Raw genomic sequence first — 20548 nt, 5'->3', positions numbered from 1 at the left:
TTGCATTATAATTTGATGGCTTCCCCTCTTTTTGTCATATAGAGTGAAAAAAGGTATTCGTTATTAAAAAAAAGAAATGAATAGTCACAATAACATGAATGATAAATAAACTTTTTCATTTTGAGTATTTGATTGATCAATTATGTATATTTTTGACATGTTACAACCATCCTTGGCATGTGTTACAACTGTCCCAGTGTACAGGGACAGTTGTAACAGTGGAGTGACTGTATTTAAATCAATTTTGCAACCTGTACATATTTCATAAAATCACTTAAATACATTTTTTCAGTAGTTGACAGATTGCAGTTTATAATATAGCAAATGGACTGTTCCAGTTCCAATGATTTTTGATTTATCGGGAAAATCGCAAGTGTTACAACTGTCCCTGGTCTCCCTTAACTCTTACTCCCTTTATGCTGTTTACTCATTGCATTGGCTGGACTATTTTTGTTTCAGAGCTGGAATTGTCATAGGTTACTTTTGCAGTAACATTACTATAGGAGAGGCCACAGAAAGTTGAGCTGATAGCTTGCTTTTTAATTTTTCCAATACTACCCACCTTTGGTGTGAATATAATAAAATATGGTTATTTATGGTGGAGGGTGGGTCATGCCTTTTCCCCCAGTTACTCAAGGAGGTGAAGGGAAAAGTATTTGTTGCTACGGGGAGGGTCAAGATAAAAAGAAAAACACACCCCAGCCACCCCCTCCCTCTAATAAATAACAAACAGTCCCTAAATACGATGAAATAGAGCATTTTCATAAATATATCAATAAAATAATTCATATAAAATAAAAGTAAAACACAGTCACTCTTTATCTGCTGACAGTGTCTAAATGAATGTAACCAAAGCTTAAATGTTGGAAAATCTCATAAATAATTACTACTGCTGCCACAACTTTGGTGTTCATTGCTCATTTATCTTTTTCAATCAGTAGAGACTAATTGTAATAACAGCTTAGACAGTTATTGACTGAGTAAAAGCTTCTTGAGGGTGGTTGCCTACAATATGATGTCTCAGAGGAATCTCCTCCTGATAAAGTTTAGACATAACCTGATAATCAGACTGAACTGTCATTACATTTCTCGCTATTCAGTATATTTAAACTGCTGAACAAATGGGGTAAATCAGACTGGTATAGACTCTGGTGGTTGTAAATAAGTAAGTTAAGCTTTATATTTGATGGATAAATTATCAATAGACTGAGGTTGGTTGAAGTCAAGCGTCTCTTTAATTCAAACAGAACATATGTTGCAGACACGGAGAGTCCGCAGAGTCAAAGGAAAGTCACTAGTATATATTGACGGCCTTGATGCCCTTGGGAGGCACCTTTAGTTGTTTACAGATTCCTTCTAACAGACCTAGACAAAGCTTTACAGAGCTCTCCCTTCCACATGATGACCATGATGTCCATATGACTATCATAGTGTTCCCCTCAAAGCCCTTCCGCCAAATATATACATACATATGACCATACCTACTTAACTAATACATGGATTTTTCTATCAATATTCATATAAATATGAATATAAAGCTTTAAAACACACAGTTACAAAGTGTTTCACACACAAATATGAATAAAGCAAAATGAATTGCAATTTAAAACAAAGCACAATGAGAAACAGACCAAAATAGAAGATGGAGTGTGATGACAGTGTGAAGTAGCGAGGGATCATGGGAGATGTTGTCTTCATTGTTAAACAACCAGCTTCTTTGGGTTAGGATTACTCCAGTGTTCATCGTTCAGGATGTTTTCGCCAGGAGCCGAATTATTTGCAGAGGTCTCCTCATCTCCGAAACAAACGTACACAGGATTAAATCCGTAAAATTGTTGAATGAAGTCATTCGCACAAAAAATCGATGTAAAAATGACTATGTTCGGCGATTACCAGACTTTTGGGAGGGGAAGTTTTGCCCAGCTTGTTTCTCTGATAACTTAAGACGTCCGATGACTAAAATCCTTCATCCGTTTAAAAGATATAGTTAAAAATGACTAAGATCTAAAAAGTTTATCATAAAAATGTGGCTTAAAACTGAATGAAAGTCAATTCATAACAGTTTCTATCAAACAACCACAACACAAACGAATTATGTTGTATGCATATACTCTTTGGTTAGACGCCATTGTGGCAAACAGCAACAACGCTGGTGTATTATCTTGGTATCTTGGTATCTTTGGTAGACGCACTTGTAGTGGACAAACACAAAGCCGACAAATGAATCTTCTATGCGTATAACCTTTGGTAGAGGGGGTATGACACCATTGATAGGCGACCAAATGAAACGGACCGTTACCTTGATTAAAATTACAGGTTTCCCTGTGTTTGAAAATTGTTGGAAACATTTGGGATAATGTAAGTACACAACAAAATATATAACATAAGTCTAGTTGTTTTTAGACATTTTAGTGTGGAATAGTTACATATTATAGCTTTAAAACAGTCCAAAGATTCAGAAAATCTGACGGATTGGGGAAGATGATTCCAAAAGATTGGGGCTAAAACTGCAAAGGTGCGGGGGATGGATAAAGAGCCGAGATTTGAGGAACAAAGTGATTGACGTGCTGTTGATGCTGGTGACTTCATGTGGCTGTGTGAGCCACACACTCGTCCACAGGTGGGGCAAGGGAGCTCATATGTTGGGGTAATGCTGGCAGTCCTCTGGTGTTAGGCATGTCTTTTGGTCCTCCTCTGTTGGTTGGTGTTATGTGTTTGTTTTATCATCCTAGCAGGATGCCAGGCCAACCTATCGAGTGCCAGAGGTTCAAGATGGGTGGTGTTTATATTGCAGTGCTTCAGGAGGTCTTTGGTATAGTCCTTATAGTGCCTCTTTTGTCTGCCAGCAGCCCATTTTGTATCACTGAGTTGCCCATTGAGAGCTTAGATCCCTCGTGGTACATTTCACTTAGACGTACAAAATTTGTAGGTAGATTTAACATCTCCGGACTTAAAAAAAGCCTCTTGGAGCCATACCCTAAGACCAACAGGAAGTTGGCAATTTTGAATTAACTGTGACCCAACCGACTTCAAATTTGGTCAGTGTTATCTAGGGCTGTAGTCTCCTGGTCGACTGGTCAATTAGTTGGTCGATATGCTCTCGTCCGACTAAATTCTCATTGGTTGAATAATCTCTGTGTTACTTTCATAAGGAGAGAAGTGCTACATCAATAGCTTTCGAGGATTAATCCATTATTTCCTGCGGCGGGAGGGACAGACTAACAAATTACCTGAAAACGAGGGTGTATTCAAAACACCCCCGTTGTTTTCACAATTTTGAACTCACCCAACCTAATGGAGACTGCTGGGTCTAACTGTACTCAATGTTTACTGAGTGTTTACTGAGCGTACTGAATGTTAACTGAATCAGTGTCTCTCCTGTAATAATATCAACGAAACCCTGCCAGGCCAAAAGATATTTTTTTAATGCCAAAAATAACACTAAATATCGGTAGCTATGTTTAGGAATAGGGCAGTGCTTAGTATGTTTGCGTAGTGAGTGGGAAAGAGCGGCAGGACAGTGACGGTGGATTTGAGTGGAGCAGAGGAAAAGGTTAGCGGTAAGTTCTCAGTCTGGCAATAAATGTACAGTACAGACTACAGTGTAACAGTTAATAAATGCTAAAAAGTCAGGTCTGTTGTTTCCTCAAATGCTGGAAAAGTGAATGGGGTTAGCTCCAAAGTTAGCAACAATAGGTTAGCCTAACCTGAAGAGGCAAAACAGAGAAATGTGAGTCCACTGTGCACTCTGTCCCGTTACATCACTCCCCCCCAACCCACCTGCGACTAATCAATTAGTTGAAGATAACGTACACTTTCAGTTGACCAAGATTTTCTTTGGTTGATTACAGCCCTAGTGTTATTTTAAGACATTTGCAATGAAAAGTTATCAAAATCTTGAGTTTTTGCTGACATGGTTGCACAGCAAACTTAAATGTTTCACCATAAAAAAGAAGTGGTTGTAACTTTTAATGTACATTGTCTAACCTGCACCAAATTTCTCATGCTTGATAAGAGTCCTGGCCTGAACACATCTAGTCACCTACTGACAACAGGAAGTCAGTGTTATATGACAAACATCATCCAATTTACATCGCATTTACATGATGTGGTCTGGCACATGATATACAGTGACATGTTGTATAATTAGTATGTGTTCTCTAGCACCACATAGTGGAAACAAGGAGTGACATTTTACTCCTTCATATGCATATGAAAAACTCAAGATACTCATCAGCCAGACATTTCTCCGTTCACTGTCAAAGAGTGGCTGAGATTGACACTAAAATGAGAATTGCTGGTCCACTTTAAAAGTCAGTCCACCTTAAGTGAGCCTGGTCAGGTTGGGCTAAAGCGATGTTGCTAACTTCAGGGCTAACCCCCTTCGATAGACGAGTATTTTTCTTGGTCTTGAGGAGCTGCCGCATTTATTAATTGACACACTGTAGTCTGTGCTGTACACAACTGCTGAATGAATATAGGGGAAACACTGCGTTTGATAAGAGTCCCAGTCTGAAGACAGGCTGATATTGAATCATAGTCATAGTGCCACCTACTGGCAAAAGGAAGTTATGAGCCTCATTCTTTTACTAACTACTCCTAGCAACTTAACCAGACCCTAAGTTGATGATGTGATGATGATAAATAGTGAAGCTTTTGAGTTTTCATCAAAAACTGCTGCCATGGAGACACATTATTCACCATGAAACAGGAATTTGTTTTTGAGGGGCTAAGGATGCTTGAAAACTCATGAAACTTGGCATACTCATCAGAAGTGGCGAAACCTGGTATGTGATATTGGTATTGGACTTGGACGTTGCAAAATGACTCAATGGCACCCCCTAGAAAATTTCAAAGTTAAAGCCCTCACTTTTAAATTTGATGTAGATGAACGAAATTTGATGGGCACATGTATCACGACCAGACTTTTAAAAGAAGCCTCTTCGAGCCATACCCTAAGTCTAACAGGAAGTCAGCCATTTTGAATTTACTTTGCAATTTTTTGCAGTTTTTGTCATTTGAATCCATTGTATTTTATGAATTTGCATTTTTTGCAATGATCTAGGAAGTTGTTGCAAATCCAATGGACTTTGTCCAATCTGCCCCTAATTTCACATGCATTGTTTACATTGTTTCTTACTGTTGCCTAGGTAAAGGAATAAACTAAAGCTAAGTTAGTGAACTCTAGCTACATTTGAAAAAATTTTGTTTTGTGGGGAAACTTAGACACGACCTTATCATTCTGAAACATACTTTTGAAATCTCAGCTGTGCAACAGCTTGTTCCTCCCCTTCATTCAGGATCAGACCCCGCTTTATAGACCGCTACATACTGTCTTACATCTTCATCTGAGGGAACTTGCATTTTTCATTTGGTAGTGTTCCAGTTGGCTGGGAGTGACAGTGGGGTCTGCACCTCCAGCCATTCAGAGTAAGTGGTCATTAATGATACTGATTTTATGTGAATAGCTTCTGAAACAGCCTGCTGGAGGACAGATGGGAATCTGTGCTGTAAGGAAAGATACAGAGAAATCTAAACAACTTTTGGTTAATAAAATGTCACAGATATGTTTAAAATAGACCTAGTATTTATAAAAATTAGTCAAAAAAGGCTTCAATACCAGATCTTTAACAAGCAGTGATTTTAAAAAGCCTAGGAGTAACCACTAGGGAAAGATTTCTGGACAATGGTTGAGAAAATTAAAAGCTTTCTGTGATGGTGCGGTGCAATCATTCATCCCAGAGCAACTGACTGTTTATGAAGTGTGAAGTTCAGAAAAGCTTAAATCATGTCCAGCTGCAGGAGCTCATCTGCTGGTGTATCATCACTGGCATTCATTTTCTTTACTGCTGTTTTCTTTTCTTCAAGGGTCATGATGTTCTCTGAGCTCTCACAGGATGCAGTCAGCCTTTAATGGACAGGACAGGTCAGAGGGCCAACACATATAACCACCTCCTTCATATCTATGAGCTGTTCTCAGTGTGGCTGACTGTGATAGGGATAATATTCAGAATGGTGTTATAGTGCTATGTGAAGCACAGCAACAGAGGGCAGTGTATCCATTCAGTATTCAGTTTTCCAGGCTAATTCAAGATTTTTTACAGATTCACTATTCACATACAATTCTCATCATTTTATTTGTTTGTTTTTTTTTGTTGTTGTTTTTTTTATTGGTGGTGGCTGTTAACTAGACATAGTGGAAAGGAAAAAAACTTAAAAAATAAATAAAAGACAAATCAAGCAAATAGACAAACAAACAAACAAACAAAAATAATGACAAACAACAGCAATGACAACATCATATTACACTGAAAAAGATAGTAAACATCGAGAGCAACTAAGCAATATGGATTGATTGTGGGAAAAGGGAAGGGTGGGTGAGTGAATGAAAGTGAGAATAGGAGAGAGAGAGGAGGGGGAGAAAGGGAGGGGCAGAAAGAAAAAATTAGAGCATTAATAATTATAATAATAACAATAATGATAATAATAACAATACAACAATATATAGTAATAATGATAATAGTCTTGTTTGATAGTATACTGTGGCGGTGGTAGCGGCAGAGGCAGCCACAATAACAGCAAAATGGGTTAAATAATTAGATATTTATATTAATTTATATCAATTTATATCTATTTGAGTTTATATCAATTAAATTAAATTAATATGGCTATTGGGGGTGGAGCCAAACACACAGAGCCCAAGGAGGGGAGGACACCATCATCCTCCCACATGACAGCCAGCCCCCCCAGCAACACAGCCACAGCCCAGGGACCAGACCAACTGAGACCAGCTAAGGGGTATTCCTCTTATAGTATTTGTTTGTTTTGCTTCTTTCCCCTTCTCTCCTTCTCTGTCTTTTGTTGTTTGGTTGTTTGTTTGCTTATCTGTTTTGGAGAACAGACCTAACCTAATCCAGCTGGACCACTCTCAGACCCTTTGGGAGAGAGTTTGTCCAGTGGGAGGTGACCATAGATTTTTTTACTATAAGAGGGGAAGAGGTGGAGGTATCACAGCCAGCTACCTCCCGCTGCTCTCATCAAGGGCCGTGGCCATACCACCGGAGGGCAAGGAGTCAGAAGAGGCAGGCGCCCCCCTGCCCCACCGCCCTGCATGACTCCACCCCCCACCGCCCTGCAAAATATAACATTACCCGGACTTACGACTGCCTCTACATCCACTGCCACCACACTCAAGGACCAGAACAACAGCAGTAATAATAATAATAATAATAATGATAATAATAATGATTATGATAATAATAATAACATCAACAGCAACAACAATAATAATAATAGTGTAATTGATAATATCTGGAATAACAATAATAGTGATAACAATAATAATAGTGTAATTCATAGTATCTGGCATAAATGACAATAGTAGTGATAGCAATAATAATAATAACAATAATGATAAAGATATTTAGTTTCTAAACAACAATAATTAGCCTACTATGATACATATTGATGATATATATGTATAACTGAAATGAGAGGGAGCAGGGAGGGAAGAAGTAAAACAAAGAAAGAAAAACAAACAAAAACAAAACAAAAAACTAAATAAAAAAACCCAAAAGAAAAGTGAATTAAATAAAAAACTGTCTGTTTTTGGTTGGGTATGTGGTCTGATATGTGGTCATGTATGTGGCTCTGGCTTTGATTATTGATTTGGATTGGATTCTGGGTGGAGTTTTAGGTGATTAATGAATATGTTCCATGTTTCCTCAAAGGCTGATATATTGTTTGTTTCATCATTTTATTTGTAATAAAAAGGCTTCAGTACCTCTATAATAGTCATCTTTTGCCTGTTTTTGTGTTCTTTTGATCATTTATTCAGAATGCAATTTTTTATCTGGCATTTAGAATAAAAGTGGGAATTTACAATTCCTTAGCTTTTAAGCAATGCAATGTTTATTTGTCATATCAGGTGGTGAGGGTACAGACTACTGACTGGAAAAATAGTAAAAATACTATAATATCCCATATGCTGAAAAGCAAAAGTTAAATATCACAAAATACATGCCTGACCATGACGTTATCCTCATATATACATAATGGGGACCAGGACTGGGACTGGAACTGACAGTGTCTAATTTACACACAGCTCTGATGACAGTTGCTCTATTATGTGCAGGCGTTGGATTTGTCCTTGTTTGATCAAAAGCAATTATACTTTATCAACTATAAAGAAATATATAAAAAAAATAGAAGGTGAACATGTCCAGCATTTCCAGGGCTGCTTTTGCCTATTTGCATTATAATGATATAGTGCAACTGGCCCCTTAATCACCAGAGGGCCCCTGTGGGGTGGTGGGGGTGGGGTAGACCCAAAATATACTATACTTAGACACTATACCAAATTATACCAAATTATACTCTAATTAGAAACAAAATGGGACATCCTCATACACCATTAGACACAATATTACAAGATCATAGTCTAATTAGAGATCAAAAACAATGCCATGTCAGATCCGAAATGTGCAAGTTAAACGCCATACCTAATTATGTCATAACTGGACACCACATTTAATGCTATCAATGATAGCTTAATTAGACAGCACAGGCCGGAATTAGACAAATGTAATGACATATATATCGACATCAACACTTTACAGTAGTCACACAAAACAGTGAGAGCGCAGAGGACAATACATTTACTTGGCCTTTATTTAACATAGTTTCACATTCTTACAGGTCATTTGTTGCTCTCCAGAAGAAAACTGCTGTAAAGTCTAACCACATCGGGTCACATCTAGTTGCTACTTCACATGTCCCTTGTAGCCTGGATGTTCTCTGGAGTCCCATGGAGTTTGTCGGTGGTAATACAGAGTGTAGTACATGCCTCCTTGACACTCAACTCCCACAACAGTTTAGACATCAGACCATTTAATGCCGTGTCACTATTCGACCCAAGTAACAAGCTGCCAGGACATTGCATCTTTATTTGTTATTGTTAGACCCTCATTAGACTGTATTGCAGGGTTATTTGGAACACATTACGACAGAACTGTACTGTAAACTAAAGTGAAATCACATATCGATGTTACTTGAGACATACCTTCACCTTCTTTGGCTGGTCCCGTGCTGAGCATCCCAGCAACATCAAAATATGTTGTAACCATCATCAATGTGCCTTTTCAGCTATTCTGCTAAAGTTTATGTACACTTTGCATTCTGCAGCTTTATACATCCTATATCCTATATAGATATATATATCCTATCCTATATACATCCCAACTTAATATGCTTTACATTCTGAAATGGTCTAACCAACAGACAGGATGACCCACAATGTTATACATTTTAATGTGTCACTTCCAAAATAATCCTGATAATAAATTATATATAACCAAACACACAGCAAGACATGCAATTATTTTTACAGAAACACACAGTCAGTATTAACATGCAACAGTATTTTATTTAAATAAACAAAACAGAAAAAGATGATCATCAAAAGTACAGTTTCTTCTAGATAATCTTGTAGATAATCTTAGAATGAGCCCTTTATATCTACTGAGGGAGCAGGTACCCTTCCACAGAAGCCACCTTGTTGCACCGCTATGTTTCTACAGTAGCCCAGAAAAGACAAACCAAACACTGGCTCTTTTTTCTGCAAGTTTCACGACCACTGTAGGCTCTCCTACATGCTTGTAAGGCGAGGGGAAGGGGTACTCAGTTGGTCGTAATCTGCAACCTCACCACTAGATGCTTCTAAATCCTACACACTGATCCCTTAGGTTAAGGGGAAATTTCTGTGGTTTACTCTGAATGAAAACCCTGAGATGTAAATGTAGCTCATTTATTTTGTTTTGCTAATTGAGTACTTTTGCAATTTCACAATGGTGTTATGTGCATAGCTGCATAACAGTTCTAGTTTCATACTGCTACTATATAAACAATTTTATTTGTGCATAAGGAGATAATATAGAAATGAAAGCACTTATTTTAATTTTACTGCCATTATAAAAACATGAGGAGCGTAAGAAATTAATACTGTGTACTACACCTCAGTCAGTGGTTAAAAATACAATAAATTCATATGAAATGTTATTTCTAAAATGTTAAAATTGTTAAAATGTGTAATCATAATTCATGATTGATGTTAAAAAGAGGAGAAACACATATCATAAAAGAAGATACTGTACAATGAAAACTATTACTTATGTGTCCCCTGTACAGACAGATCCTCTTTATTAATCTGAACTGTATTGCCCTTTACATATTGTCTCTTGCTGTGTGACACCAGTTATCGTTTCCATTGATTACTGAGGTCACACCTCTTTCATTTGAAAAGGCTACATTGGGTTTGTCCTTTGACAGATGGATCCTATTTTTATGTGTATTCTCAATGCAATTGGCTTTTGAATCTCACCTGTTTGTCTATATATATTGTCATTTCTTTTGTTTTTTACACTGATGATGTCCTCTGGCTGAAACGTGACCATTTCTGTCATTTCTGTCCACATTAAAAAAAACACATAGAATATAGATCAGTGAGTGCCAGTGTTTTGTTTTGTTTAGTTTGTTTCATCTTTACCACAACCATGCACCCGATACTCTGCTTAAGATTTGGAGCTATGCGCACCACTGCTTTGTACGAAGCCACCATTTGAGAAAAAAAAATGATAATGTGCAAATTGTGAACTACTTTTAAACACATCAGATAGCTACGTGAAATGCAACAGTCAACTTGTTGTAGCAGCCTTGAAGGACTGTTAAGGACTGTTGCTAAGCTAACGGTGAGAGTTGTCGATGTTGTGTGATTTGTGAATGAGTGTGCAGGAGTTCTGGCTGATTGCTTGTGACAGTTTCTTCATTCTTGTTCGTTTTTAAGCTGAGCCATATACTGAGTAATGAGCTTAAAGTAACTAGGATTTAGACTTTTTAAACGCACAATATGTAATTTCGGTTGCTAGGTGTCTCTCAATCAAAACAATAACAAAAGATGGAGCTTGATGACGTTTTGGACCATGGGAGTTGTTGTCTTCATTGTTAAACAACCAGCTTCTCCCAGTTAGGATTCCTTCAGTGTTCATGGTTCAGGAGGTTTTTACCTGGAGCTGACTTATCCACAATCTCCTCTCCAAAACAAACAGACCTGGAGATTAAAACTGGTAATAAAAAAAAAAACAGTGAATAAAGCAGTTTCACATAAAAAAAATCTGTGTTTCACTGACACTGTTTGGCGGACACAGGACGCAAGGAGGGGCTGCGAGCTGAGGTGCTGCCAACATTTGCTCAGCTTGTTTCTCTGACATCGTGAGATCCAGACATTCAGCAGGTTTTTACTGGGAGCCAAATTATCTGCAGATGTCTCCTCCTCTCCAAAACAAACATACAAAGGGATTAAAACTGGTTAAAACACTGAATGAAGCAGTTCCACATAAAAAAATTGTGTTTCTCCGAGGCTGACATAGATGTCCGGGAGGGCCTGCGAGTCGAGTTGCTGCTAAAGTTTTCTCAGCTTGTTTCTCTGATAACTTAAGATCCAGATGTCAGATAAAATCCTTCGTACAGTTAAAAGATATACTTAAAAACAACCAAGATCTGAAAAGTTTATTGTAAAAATGCTTAAGCTTAAAGCTGAATAATTTCTAGCAGACAACAATTATGCCAATGTATTATCTTGTATGCATATACTCTTCGGTAGACACCATGTGGTAGACAACCACAATGCCTACGCATGCACACAAGATGATTATAATGATTATCATGATTACTCTTTGGTATAGGGGTATGATGCCATTGACAGGCGACCAAATGAAACAAACTGTTACCTGATTAAAATTATGGATTTCTTTGGGTTTGAAAATGTTGGAAACGTTTGTGATAATCTAAGTACACAACTCAACAAAATATCTAACATAGGTCTTGTCGTTTTCAGACATTTTAATGCGGCATAGTTATAAATTATAGCTTTAAATACTAAAAATAACAAGAATGACAACAGTGTTAACACTGTCAGCTTTGTAGGCTATTTTTGTATGTTGTGCATAAGAATGTAAGTCATGTATTTGAAAGATGCATTAATATTTTTTGTTTTGAACCGACACTTTTAGAACTTTCAGAACACTTTTGTGAATGTGTTTATCGTTCAGTCTTTCTGGTATTCAGCACTGATCTGTACCTGTATCAGATTATACCCCCATTATACCCCAATTTTTTGAGTCTCCAGCTACTACTGCAAACAACTGAACTTTGTTACACCATAAGGGACATTGCTTAAAGGAAGTAAGGACATCTATATGGTTTATTAAGCAGTTTAATATGTTTAAGTTATGTCTGTTATATTAATTGTGTATATGTTATAATATTGTGGAAACATATGGGTTTTACATAGGCCTACTGTGAAACTGTGTCATTGCACTTGAAGAAGGTATATATTTTTTGTTCAAAATGCCAGCATAAGCTGTATCATTTTATTTTCTTACAAAAGAAAAGTTTTAACACAATTTTCTATTAAAGGTACCCTCTGGCTTCAGCTACTGATTGAGTCCTTAACTTACCTTCAATCCCTTCCTTTGAACTTAGACACTCGTCTAATATTCATTTAACTACCCTGTGGTCATTAGGCATTGTAGGGGTTACATAACCAAGTGTCTTCAGGGGTCTTGCCATAATCCATTATCCCACAAAACACATAAATGGGCCACACTGTGACTACAGTGATCAGCTGTTTTAATAAATTACTGACCCTTTTAAAAAATGAAACTACATATTTGTGAGCTGTTTTTAAAGATTTACATAGAAGGAACCAATGGGATTGGAGCTGAGAGCCAAAGACAGGATAGAAAAGTCAGAAAGTTTTGAGAGACTAACACATTGTTGGTTTTGGAATTTCTTTACAATAAGAAAATAAGAAAAATATGGAATTATGTCAGACGTATCCTTTAAATTAACATAAAATAAGATACATAAGGTATAGAACAGGTAAGTTAAGACAAGTTAAGTTTAGATAATTCAAGTTTAATGAATTTAGTATGAGAACAATAAATGCTTGGAATCTTTTGGCATGAACCAAAAAAGTAAGATAGAAAGTAAGAAAGAAATAAGTAAGTAAAATAAAGAAGTAAAATAAGTATAAACTGGTTATTCTTGAATTTGATCTAAAAATACTGATGCTAGTATAAGCTTTCATAAGGCAGATGCGTTGAATCACACTCATCTGTAAAGTTGACAAAGCTAGTTTTAAAAATATACCATCTAGTATTTTACATAAACACACCCCCACTAATGATTGTATTATCAAGTGAACTCACCTGTGTAAAACTTCCACCCCCAAAGGAGCTGTCAAATTAGAGGTGGGATATTATTGGAGCTTCAGGGTGCTGACACACAGTGAGGCGAAACACTTCCCAACTCTGAAGGCCTGGTCGAGTCATGGCTCAGCCACCTTAAAATGAAACCATATGAGCTTTAATACTTACCGTGGGCCCACACTGAAGGATTTCTTTACAACGCCACTAATTATCCTAATTTGTTAGGTAAACACAGTGTTTTTGCTGTGGGACAGGACCAGCAGATGTGGTGCATGTGCACACACAGGACTGAGTGAGCACCAAACACCCCTGCTGCAGCTTTATGGTGGTTTGTGAAAGCAATTTCCATCAAAATGAATCTCATTTCCTCCCTCTTTGCCTGGCTTCATGTGTGTGGTTTTTCTGTTGCTGTTGTTTTCAGGTTTGAAGCAGAGCTCACCGATATCAATACTTCCTTTTCAGGCAGACTTGTCTCTGCATTTGTGGGGTAAAGGCTCCTGAAGCATTAGACAAGTAGGACAAACACTGGACCATGAGGAACTGTTAAGACATCAGAGTTTGACACTATTGAGTTTGACACTTCACCAGTCTGACTTTTATTTTGTTTTTTTGATGGAAAGATTCAAACCTCCTTATTTCACCATTTCGCTGTATTTTCACCACAAATGGCACAATACTGAAGCTCTTTTTTCTTTAGGCTAAAATGTCTCTCATTTCAAACAAAAGCCAGTGAATCACTTTGTACATAGCTGAGACCAAGTCTTTTTAATGCATAGCCTGATAATTAAATAAAAAGTAAACTTTTTATTTAATTCTTTAGGGAGACAAGTTTCAAGTCAAGTCTAGTTTTTAGGGAGCAAAATCACAAATCAAGTCAAGTCTTTAGGGGATCAAATCAAATGCTTAAGGAGACCAGTCGAATCTTTAAGTGGTCAAATCATGTCACAAGTCAAGTTGAGTCTAGTGAGACAAGTCTCAAGTCAGGTTTCTTTAGGGCAGTGGTTCTCAACCTTTTTGGGCCATGGCCCCCTTATCAATTATCCAGGTCCCTTACTGCTCCCCATCAATTAAAATGTAGATTAATTGTCTTTCCTTAATATTAATGTTGATTATTATTCTGTGTTATATCATCAAAAAAGCGTGTCATTGGATGCCAAATAGCAGATTTGTTTAACTGGACAGTTGGAATATCATTATCATTAGTTTCTCAGAGAACTAGAAATTATATTTATGGGTGTTAAACAAATGCAACAGTTTGAAATTTTACATTCAAACTTTAATTAGATCTTGTTACTGATCACAAACAGCAGCCAATCAGAAAATGGTAATTTGGTGCTGGTGCCAAACAAGAAGCATTCTTATTAATTTTTCCAACAGAAAACGAGCAGCCTATCAAGGGAAAAGTCTGAGGCTACTGTAAAAAAGCAGAAGGATATGTATCCATAGATAATGTGTTCAATAGAATACTGGTGGCATTTTTTCGTGTTCTGCACCATTTTGCTGATATGATATGATTGTTGTTGTTTTATGATGCTATCAAGTTGATTAAAAAATCATACCTGCAGAGAGTGTCAAAGAAAATAACCAGGTCAAAGGCTAGGCTGACAGGGGTTTTGTTCAGGGGGTTTGGGTGTCCTCCCCCATGATGTTATTTGACTAAAAATTAGCTTTTTCACATAATTTTAGACTATTATCATTACAATATTTATTTAAAAATCGCACTGTGTGCCATAAAAAATAATAATCACAAAACACTGGTAAAAAAGGCTTATAGTGCATGGATTTGAACAGCAATTATCTCATCCTCCTATGGTCAGGCTGTAGCTGCTAGCCAGCTGTAGGAACGGGTATGGTTAAAAATTTATCTTTATCTTAGCCATAGGCCTACACTTATCAGTCCAGTTCTTTGTCAACACTCTTATCGGTTCTTTTTAATTACTAAAGAATTGCGTATGACAAAATATTTTTGTTTTTTTGTTTCGAACACATTAAAATGAAATAAAAACAAACAAACAAATAAAAATATCAGCAAATTTTCAGTAAACAACACAAAAAAACCATAACCATTCAATGTTCGAAAAGGGCATAGGATGAAGTAAAGAAATTTTCTAGTCCTACACCTTGTATGTATTGGAGTATGAAGGAACAGCAAAAGGTGTACAGTGATAGTTCATTTGACTTTATATAATATTGCAGTTGACTTTGATATTTTTGCTTTAATATAATTTGTGTGGTTTCCAACATAATTTATTGTCTATTATTACTCCAAGAAATTTGATTTCAGACACACTTTCGATTTCCACATCATTTATCATGAGTTTCTTGCTTGATTTAGTTGATTGATTCCCAAATATCATAAATTATATTTATTTGAATTCAACCAATTCTTCAGTTTCTTTGATTCATCTCCTACTGTATCCAAAAGTTGTTCCAAGTTATCCCCACAGCACAGTAAATTTGTGTTTTCCACAAATAAAATTGCTTTTTAGTGTTCTGGAAATCTCACATATATTGTGAATGTACAAAATAAACAACAGTGGTCCCAACACTGAGCCTTGGGGAACCCCACACTTAACCTTCAGCAGTTGTCATTTAATATGATTCATTTGCACATATTGATTCCTGGTTAGCCAAAAGAGTACTACTCCTCTGATTCCATAATTTTGAAGTTTTAATAATAATAAATCATGGACAACCATATCAAATGCCTTTTTCAGATCTAGGAATACTCCTACATCATATTCTGTATTTTCTATAGCAGTTGTTATCTCATCCATAAATTCCATGAGTGCATATGAATTAGTCCTATTGTTTCTAAATCAATTTTGTGTATTTCTAGCAGACAACAAATATTATGTTTTGTGATAAAGTCATCTAATCTCGAACAGAATATTTTTTCCAGTATTTTAGAGAATTATGAAATCAATGAAACAGGTCTGTAATTTGAGAATATGTGTCTATCTCCAGCCATGTATATGGTGTAGGAGTATTAATACTTTATCATCATTTAATTACCTTGTTACTGGGAGCACCACCACTGTTAAGGATTTGTTAGGGCCAGGAAGAAGCTTTAAACCTTGTACAACTTAATCAATGAATCAGTCTCATAATTGTAAGTTCTTGTCCCAAACAGTGACCTCTGTTTACTGCAGCTCAAAGAAACAACCATCCAGTTTTAAGACATTTATTAATAGCTAAACGTCTTGAGGATACATGATAAAGCATAAGATAATAAATAAATAAAGCCTATATAATAAAGAAAAATTATTCAGCAGCAGTGGCTTGAACTCAAGGCTTAACTTATTGCAACAGGGAATACTAAGGGAAAGCTAATTCAACTTCTTTAAAGAAATTATCTTAATATTTAATTTTAACGTTATTCAACATCAACCCTTGATCACAAAGCCATGTTATGCCTTACTGTTGAAGTGTTTTGTCATGGTAGAGGCGTCATCTTAGCAGGTCCAGCATTGTTTGGTGTAGAGTCACCAGCAGTGTTTGGCAGTAAAAGATCCTGGATCAGGCTTTGGTCTGTGGGCATGTCCTTGTGGGTGCAGTGTTTAACACTGGTAAGAAGGAATCAAGCCATTCCAGGCTGCTCTGAAAGAGTCTTTAGGTAGGCTTACCTTCTAGGGCCCTATCTTACACCCGGCGCAGAGCGGCGCTAAGTGCAGTGCAAGTGTCTTTGCTATTTTAAGACCGACGCAATTGTCATTTTCCCATCCAGCGCCCACGTTGTTAAAATAGCAATGGCACTTGCGCCCACCAGAGCGCTCATGGGTGTGTTGGTCTAAAAGTAAGGTGTGGTCAGGCGCATTGTTGCCGCATTGCTATCCTGAGGCAGCAGAGAGCGATTGCGCTATTGACCAACAAAAACTTGGTCTGAAGTCAATGGTGCATTATCAGGACAGTAATGTGCGCCTACATAGGCAGGTGCACAACATACACTCTGCTTGTTACACACACAGGACGTGCAGCAGCACACAAACATGCAAAAGGTAACAAATAAAAGGATTACAATGTGAAAGAATATAATTGTGTATATTAATATATTTTTAAAAATACATGTCATAGTGCTTAGTCATAATATTTAGCAGAATTAAATAATCGCAGTAATGATGGATTAAATTGTTTAATTATTTGACCAAATTGTGGCAATACACGTAGGTATTTAAACAGGCAGACAACAAGGGATGAGACACAGATCGACTTTCCTGCTACATCAATACATGGTCACATGAGGAACATATGAGGAAATAAATGAGGTGAAAACAATGATTAAACTAAAGAATGAAATAAATCTACACAGCCTCTAGCTGCCGCCAGCAGCAGGATCAGCACCTTGGAGAGCTGATCAAGTCCTGATAACTGTGTTGATGATTCTTTACATGATTAAAATTAATGATTTAATTTTTGAACAATATTTAGCAAATATTCTTTAACATTTTTGAGAGTACAGTGATCAGGTTTCCATACTTTCAACAATTAAAACCCCACTGATTTGACCTGTTACTACATGACTGAACAAAACAATTTTAAAGAAACTAGAGCTGTAATTTAAAAAAATAAACCTTTTCAAAAACCAAACAAAGATAAATTTGCAACAAATTAATGGACATGATCTTAAACTGGTGGCCTGTGGCTGACCACAGGAGGAGCAGCAGAGGCCAGTGTGCTTGTTATGGGTCATGTGCTTTCCCTTTGCGCACGAGTAGATCCGTTTTCACTGCAGAGAAGCGCTCCTTCTTACTACTTGGCAAATGCGCCATCATAATAGCAAGCCGCCAAGGTGCAAGCGCACCTGGCCCTTGAAGGGAATGGGAGATGACTCTGTGATTGGTTTATTGCATGTTACACCAAAAACATACCCATGATTAATTAGACTATGGACAACCCCTTTGAACTATGCGCCTGGCGCATCGACCATTTTTCCGCCGTTAAAATAGCAAAAGTGGATTTGGACACACCCTAAATGCAATTGCGCCATGCGCTTCAGACCATGCACTTTAGATCATTAAAATAGGGCCCTTTCAGTCCAAGTGTTTCGTATTCAGATATCAGTTCTTGTTGTTGATCAATATCTCCAGTTGGAGATAAAGTACATTTGTCATAGCTTGTCATGGGTTGTGATTGTCATGGTTTGCAGATTTATTACCTTTACTGATCTCCCATTGGTTATCATCTCTGATACTTGTCCAGCTCTGCAATGTCTTTGATGGCCAGCACTTTGGCCTCCATTGGTGGTCCATTCAGTTTTATAAACACTTTACAGTTCGAAGTCCATGTTGATTGAATCCTGTTTTGTTTCCGCAAGATGTGTACCTGTCTAGTGATGTCACATTGGTTCCCTTCAGCAGTGCTGTTTTTTGTTTTCTGCTCACAAAGTGAATTATTATGGCTGCTTTCATGCTTTTGTTTTCTGGGGGGAGAGGATGACACCCCTCAATATCGCTGCTGTCCACTTATATCCCCTTGCTGTCAAGGAAGGCAATCACATGCTGTTCGAGGGAGTCCAGATCAGGCTCAGTGGACTCTCCATCCTCCGCCACAGGCCTGGCATATGACTGGGGCCTGGTTTCCAAGCCGCTAACAATTAGGTCGTTCATCCTGGAGCATTGTTCTAGGTCTGCCACACGGCCTTCCAATATGGTTATTTTTTTATCCTTTTCAACATTTTGCCTTTTCAGTTGCTTTATTTCTCCCATCAAGTCCATTATCAGTTTCTGTTGTTTTGAGATATTTGCAATCTCTTCCGACATAAAGTTTGGAGAACTCTTTATGTCTTCAACTTCCTCTTTTGTAACTGTGCTTACCTTCTTTGCTCCCATCCTGTTTGCCCAGTGCAATAAAGTAAATAAAATATAAAATATAAAATAAAGTTTCAAGCATTGCTAGGTTACCAGCAGCAACACAGTCGAGCCAGAATACAGCCAGGCTACACTAAGTAGTCCAGGCCAGCTAGTGGGCTCACCGGCCTCTTTTGTTCAAGGACCGAGTTCAGGTTATTAGGTATCAGTCCAACCGAGAGGAAGGAATATATCCCAATGCAGACAGTCAGAGGTCCTGCTTCACACAGGTGAAGTTTGACGAAATGTGTTTGTTGGGTCACTTTGGTCTGGTGTACGGCAAGGCTAAGCTAGCTAGGCCAAGCTGACTTGCCAGCTTACTGTCCTTGGTCTTTTGAAGTCCATGGTCTTAAATTGTTTTCTCAGTCCAGGTGTCGGTCACATCTAGGATATATCGATCAGATAATCCAAGATGCAAAATCCAAAATCAGTTGTTTTGCTGCGAAACAGTCAAAAGCTGGGAGACACGAAGTACAGACACACAGCAACACTGTGACTTGAAGTGGAACAAACAATCCAATAATATCTCACTGGAAAGAAATCAAAAAATGTCAGTAAAATAAATAATATTCCTCACATTAAAATACTGAGTGAAGTTTAGAAAAAATGAAGAGTACAGACATCAGTCACTATCAGGCATTCCTCCTGTCCTCCTCCCTCTGCTGCTGGTTGATAGGAGGGGCTGGTTTGAGCCAGTAGCTATATTTACAAGAATTTGTCATATTTTTATATACGTTACAAACTAAGCTTAACATAAACACAAACAAATAGAGAAGAGGAGAGGACAGAGAAGCTAGCGCAACTATAAATGACAGCACAACACAGTAGAGACTCAGCAGTGTCCCCGTATCTACACAGAAAGCATAGCACGTTTAGCAGAGCAGCATCAGCAAGAGCTCCATGTATCTACACAGGAGGCATTCAGGTACAGTGTTGAGCATAGGTCACACACATTTTGGAAGTGCTCAGAGCCCAATACACAAATTTGACTGTAGTTAAACATGTAAAACGGAGGAAAATAGACATGACAGCACTGTGAAAAAACATACGAAAACCCTGAAATCTAATGATAAAATTGTGAAAATTCATTCAAGTGCATTCAAATGTAGGACTAAACTGGCATTAAAAACAGACATACACAAAAGCCTCCCAAGAACACCTCAATGCCCCCCTTTCAAAAATATTGCTTCCAGCACCCCCCAATGTTCTCTGAACGCCCCCTGGGGAGTGGTATCACCCCCATTAAAAAACGTTACTTGGGGGTTCAAATCAAATCTTTAGGGAGACCAGTCAAGTCTTTACGGGGTCATGTCGAGTCTTCAAAGAGAAAAGTCCAAAGTCAAGTCAAGTCTCTAAGGAGAGGCTCAAGTAAGTCAAATTCCATTATTAAAATATGACAGGAAAACCATAGCATCATCGATGGAATTGTTTTGCATG

This window comes from Thunnus albacares, chromosome 19, assembly GCF_914725855.1.
Source record: "Thunnus albacares chromosome 19, fThuAlb1.1, whole genome shotgun sequence".
NCBI classification, from domain to species: domain Eukaryota; kingdom Metazoa; phylum Chordata; class Actinopteri; order Scombriformes; family Scombridae; genus Thunnus; species Thunnus albacares.
Note: the sequence above shows the minus strand (reverse complement) of the source record.